General features: G+C 42.3%; 1 protein-coding gene across 2 annotated transcripts in view; it reads left to right on the plus strand.

Moving 5' to 3' along the window:
- Nucleotides 1-6,446, plus strand: part of Rbm6 (RNA binding motif protein 6) — a 102,758-nt gene that overhangs the window by 557 nt on the left and 95,755 nt on the right. The window lies entirely within an intron of this gene.

The following is a 6,446-nucleotide window of genomic DNA, read 5'->3' on the forward strand; positions in this document are numbered from 1 at the left end:
GCGGACACTGACAGGCGCGGGCGGGCGCGCGCGGGCCGGAGCGGGAGGGAGCCGCCGGCGAATTGGGAGGACGGGGCTGTGTCCTCCTTTTCACGCTTGGGGTGCTTCCTGGCTCCCTCCTAACTTTCGGATTGATGTTGTGTGCATGGGTTCAACTCGTAAGAAAAAGAAAAAGCTTGGCCTGTAGAGCGCATACACTGCGAGGATAGTTGCATTTCTGTGCACGTTCTGGGTTTGCTTGCGATGCTCACAGCAGCGGGGTCTAAGTGCAAGAGTGGAGCGGAAGCTGATGCGGCGGCTCACCTGGCTCGTGTTCTCATCCGCGGCTGTGCCTGCCTTTTGCCATTTTCCAGGTTCTGTTGAGTAATGCCATCAGTGTGAATGACTTACAGATTAAAAGTATAGTGTGTCGCCGGTGCTTGTGAGGACCGGTGAGAGGTATTAAGGACCGGCAGCGTGGGAAGTAACTACTGTGGCCGGGGATATAGCTCAGCGGCACAAGCGCCTGCCTGCAAGCGCAAGGTCCTGAGTTCGATTCCCGGTACCAAAAAGAAAAAAAAAAAAAGTAACTACTATAGTGATATGTTAACATTTGGCAAAACACAGAAGCTGAGCCTGCACCTTATCCTTAACTCGCACCTATCTAGGTACCTAGCCTATAAGATAGGCACCAAGTTATTCTGTACAGTTGTAAAACGCTTGTAGAAGCTGACCCAGCACCGCTCCCACCACTCATCCCCGCTGGTTCTGGAACCCAAGGCCTCATGAATGCTACAAGACAAGGACTCTGCCATTGAGCTACACCATCTAGCCCTCCTTTCAGAATTTGTGACTAGACTTGGGTTTATTTTTCTTGCCTTTAGGGTCTCTTAGCCTTTCAGACAGGGTACTAAATGTACTCTTCAGGCAGAAATTTGAGCAAGATGTTAATCTTACATCTACGTGTTTAATAAATGCATAAACATGTCAGTTTGATTCAGTTGTATGGGGATTAAAACTATTGGAAAGTTGTGAAAATTTAAAAGTTATAAATCTTGCTGGTGTGGCAGCGAACACCTGCAGTTGCAGCACTCAGGAGGCTGAGGCAGGAAGGTCGCCGTGAGTTTGAGGCCAGCCTGGGCTACATTGTGAGACTCTGTCTCCAAAAAAAAAAGTTAGAAGTCTTTCTTTGAAGCCATGTACAGTGGCACACTCCTGTAATCCCGGCAGTCTAGACGGCTAAGATGGGAGAATTGAAAGTTTGAGTCCAATCTGAGCAGTTTACCAAGGCTCTGCCTCAAAATAAAGGGCTGGGAATGCAGCTCAATACAAAGGCCCTTCATACAATTCCCAGTACTGTGCACACACCCCCCCCCCCGACAAGTCATTCTCTAACTTCATACAAGCTATATATAAATTCTGTTAGGTATCTCCAACATGTTCATTTTGTTTTGTTTTGTTTTTGGCTTTTCTCCGGTACCGGGAACCGAACTCACGACATTGCGCTTGCCAGGCAGGCGCTTTGCCACTGAGCTAAATCCCCAGCCCCTCCAACATGTTCATTTTGTTCACCTTGTTCACTTAGCTGGAACCTACTGAGTACCTTTTATTACCCTGTCACATTGTGGAACTCAGTATAGCAGAGTGGAAGAGTGGGTAACTATAGTTAAGAACTCAAATCAGATAGAGACTGAATCCTTGCTACCTTCACTAACTCATTGACATTGGGCAAATTGCCCAGCTTCTTTGAGCTTCAGTCCTCAAAGGCAATGAAGTTAATAAATATAGTCACCTCAGCTGGGTATAGTGGTGCATGCCTGCAATCCCAGCATTCAGGAGGCTGAGGCAGGAGGATTGCTATGAGTTTGAGGTCAGATAGGTCTACATAGCCAGACCTTCTCTCAAAGAAGCAAACTCCCCCCCATATATAATCCTGTGATAGACTATGTGTGTATGAGATTTATGTGATACATGGAATGCCCATATGACAGTGCCTGGTATGCAGAAAGCATTCCCTAAATATTAGCTACCACTATTACTTTTTTTAAAAGATAGCTTTATTGAGATACAGCTCATATACTATATAATTTATGCATTTAAAGTGTATAATTCAATGACTTTAGACGTATTTCACTATTTTTAGAGATTGTCTTAAATATATATTTTTACATATAACAAAATTTTACCTTTTTTTTTGGTCTTTTTGAGACAGGGTCTTGCTATGCAGTTCAGGCTGACCTTGAGCTCACTTTGTAGCCCATGCTGGTCTCGAACTTGCAGTGATCCTCCTGCCTCAGCCTCCCGAGTGCTGGGATTACAAGTCACCATGCCTGGCCTTATTTTTTTTATTAATTGAGGTTTTTCTTTTATTTTTTTTTTGAACCGGAATTGAACTCAGGACCTTGGGCTTACCAGGCAGGTACCATGCCACTAAGCTATACCCTTAGGCCCATTAATTAAGTTTATGATATAATTTGATTCTTTTTTTTTTTCCCATTTCCTTCCTCTCCCTCCCCTCCTTCTTTATAAAAGCTTTGTTTCCGTTCTTTTTTCTTCTAGTCTCTTTTTTTCTTGTCTCTTCTAAAATTTACTTTTTAAGCTGCTTTAAAGTATATAATTCAGAGCTGGAAGAGGGCACATGCCTGTACTCCCAGCACTCCTGGGGCTGAGGCAGGAGGATTACTGTGAATTTGAGGTCAACTGGGATACATATTGAATTCAAGACCAGCCTGAACTACATAGTCCAACCCTGTCTCAAAAAAAAGTACTGTATATAATTCAGTAGTATTCATTACATTTACTATGCAATGCAACCAACAACATTGTTTGTCCAAAACTTTTCATCATTTCAAACAGAAATTCGGTAATCATTAAGCAGCTAACTTGGTCCTTCTAGCTCCTATTAACCTCTAATCCATTTTGTCCTCTGCCCCCATCAACTTTCTGAATTTGCATGTTCTAGGTACCAAGTATGAATGGAATGATAAAGTATTTCTTTTGTGTGTGTGTGTGTGTGTGTGTGTGTGTGTGTGTGTGTGTATGCCTGGTTTATCGCACTTAGAATAGTTTCAAAGTTGATCCGCGTTGTAGCATGTACCAGAACTTCATTCCTTTATATGGTCCACATGTTGTTTATTCATTTAGCTATTGTAGATCCCTGAGTAGGTTTCTACCTTTTGGCTCTAGTGAATAATGCTGCCTCTGCTGTTGTTTGTGGGTTTTTTTATTTTTTTGAGACAGGGTCTTACTATGCAATTTAGACTGACCTTGAACTCACTAAGGTGCTTAGGCTGGCAATCCTGCCTCAGCCTCCCAAGTGCTGGGATCATCACACCCAGCTCTGCTATGTGTTTTGTGGTGCTAGGGATTAAACCTAGGGCCTCATACATACATGCTGGGCAGTTGGTGTACTACTGAATTAAGACCCTGACTGCATTTGAAGTCTTTTTTGTTTGTTTGTTTTTTGGTAGTGTGGATCAAACCTAGAGGTGTCCTGCTATTGAGCTCTACTGTTCCCCCGCCCTTTCGGTTTGTGGTTCAGGTTGGCCTTGAACCCAGTGTCTTGCTTCAGGCTTCCAAGTGCTGGAACTGCAGGTGTGTGCCTTCACAGCTGATTTTTCTCAGTTCTTATTCATCTCTTTTTTTGAGACAAGATGTTACATTTCCCAGGTTTGCTTGAAATTTATGATATTCCTGTCTCAGCCTCCCAGGTAGCTGGGATTATAGGTGTGTTCTATTGTGCCCATCTCATTTTAACCATTTTTGCATCTATTGTTCAGTGGTATGAAATTACATTATTGTGTATTTGTTATCATTTAGCTTTAGAAATTTCTTTCACCTTTTGAAACTGAAACTCTGTATCTGTTAAACCATAACTCTTTATTCTTCCATCCCCCAGTCCAGTGGTGGTGAAGCTTTTAGAGTTTTCAGTGATGGAGACAGCCCACTGCAGCAATGTGCCATAGGTTCATCACAGCTGCCATAGTCTCTGACACCACCAAACCTGGCAGAAATTTATTCCTTTTTAAGCCTGAATAATACTCCATTACATATTACATTTTGTTTATCCATTCATGAGTTGATGGTCATTTATTTTTGTTTTTTAGCTGTTGTAAACATAGGTGTATAAACATCTGTTCAAGTCTCTGCTTTCTTTCTTCTTCTTTTTTTTTTTTTTGGTAAAGACCTAGAAGTGAATTGCTGGATTAAGTATCTCTGTGTGTCTTTATTATTGTTATTTTATAATATCATCATCATCATCATCCCACTGTGGGAATAAAAACCTAGGGCCTTGTGGTGTTAGGCACTTGCCTACCACTAAGCTATATTCTTAGCTTTCTATGTCCCCTATTTGTTTGAGGAACTACGATGTGGCATGGTGGCTGTACCATTTTACTTTTTTTTTTTCTTTTTTGGTACCAGGAATCTAACTCAGGACCTTGCGCTTGCCAGGCAGGTGCTTGTGTCACTGAGCTACATTCCCGGCCCCTGTACCATTTTACATTTTCACCAGCAGTGCACAAAGATTCTATTACAGGCTGAATTGTTCTTCACCCTCCCTGTCTTCATTTGTTGAAGCTCAAATCCCACAAGTGAGTGTTTATGTGAGTATATCTGAAGATAATATGTCTAAGGAGATAAAATTAAAAGAGGTTTCCGGGTGTGGTGGCACATGACTGTAATCCCAGTACTTGAGAGGCTGAAGCAGGAGGATTGCTGGGAGTTCGGGGCCAGCCTAGGCTACAGAACTGAACTACATAGTGAGACCCTGTCTCAAGAAGACAAGACAAAACAAAATTAAAAGAGGTCATCGCCAGATATCGTGATACATGCCTATAACATGCCTATAATCCCAGTGTTCTGGGAGGCTGAGGCAGGAGGATTGAAAGTTCAAGCTCAGTGTGGGTAATTTAGTGAGATCCTGTCTCAGTAATACAAAAGGGCTAGGGATGTAGCTCCGTATGAAGGACCTGGGTTCATCTCCACTACCCAAAACAAAAACAAAAACAAAAACTTGCATTGTAAGCATGGGGCCTTACTAGGACTGGTGTCTTTATAAGATGATGTACCAGGGGTGTACCTGTAGAGCACAAAGATCACAGGGAGCCTAAAGGTCTGCAAGCCAAGGAGATGACAGAAACAGCATTAACTTTGCTAGTACCTTGATCCTGGACTACTGTCCTCTATAAGTGAGAGAATTTAATTTTTGTTATTTAAGCCATCCAGTGGTATTTTTTGCAGCAGTCCTAGCAGGCTTAATATTCCAGTTCACATCCTTGTCAGGACTTATTTTTGTGTGTTTCATTTGTTTGTGTTTTGTTGTTTTTTGTTTGTTTGTTTGGTTTTTGGTTTTTTTCCCGTACCGGGAACCGAACTCACGACCTTGCGCTTGCCAGGCAGGCGCTGTGCCTCTGAACTAAATCCCTAGCCCCTGTGTTTTTTTGTTTTGAGACAGGGTCTCACCATGTAGTCCAGGCTGGTCTTGAAGTCACTATGTCACTATGTAGCCCAGATTGGCCTTGACCTCGTAGTGATTCATCTGCCTCAGCCTCCTAAGTGCTGGGATTGTGAGTGTGTGCCACCACTCCCTGAAGATGTATTACATTTTTTATGTATTCTTTTTCATTGCTATATCTTTTTGCTGTATTGAAGTGTGTTCTTCTCCTTTCCTCTCCTGTCCCTTCCCCTCCCCTCCCCTCCTATCCCCTCCTTTCTTCTCCTCTTCTCTTCCCTCTTCCTGTTCCTCCTACTCCTCCTCCTTTTTGAGGTAGACTCTCTCTTGCTGTAGTGTGCAAGCTTCAGGCTGACTTTGAGCTCCTGGTCCCAAATGATATTCCTCCCTTATTTTTTTGAGCAGTTGTGACTACAGGTATATACCACTGCACTTTTTTTTTTTTGGTTTTTCTCCGGTACTGGGAACCGAACTCACGACCTTGCGCTTGCCAGGCAGGCGCTTTTGCCGCTGAGCTAAATCCCCAGCCCCCATACCACTGCACTTTGATCAACTATATTGAACCTTTTCATAATTTTTTCATTTTTATGTTTTTGGTGTTGGAGATTAAACCCAATGTTTCATGTGCTCTACACCCCAAATACTCTAAACTTTTAAATTATTATATGATGTCTTTCTTTGTTTCTTGTAGCCTTTTTCCCCCCAGTGTTGGGGATCTGACTCACAGGCTCAACACATGTGAGGCAAGTGGTGTATTACTGAACTGCGTCTCCAGCCCCATGTCTTTGAATTTAATTATTTGGGTTTAACTAAAGTTTATTTTGGCTGACATTACTAGAGCCACCTAACTGTTTTGCTTCTTGGTATGGGATACCTTTTCCTGTCTTTTTTTCATCCTGTTTTTTTTTTTTTTTTTTTTTTTTTTACGACTTTCTGTTTGTCTTTTTATCTTAAGTTTATATTTCTTCTACAGTTTGTTTATTTTGTTGTTTTTGGTTTTTTTTTTGTACCGGGA

Source organism: Chinchilla lanigera, unplaced genomic scaffold, assembly GCF_000276665.1.
Source record: "Chinchilla lanigera isolate Chin_1 unplaced genomic scaffold, ChiLan1.0 scaffold00131, whole genome shotgun sequence".
NCBI classification, from domain to species: Eukaryota; Metazoa; Chordata; class Mammalia; order Rodentia; family Chinchillidae; genus Chinchilla; species Chinchilla lanigera.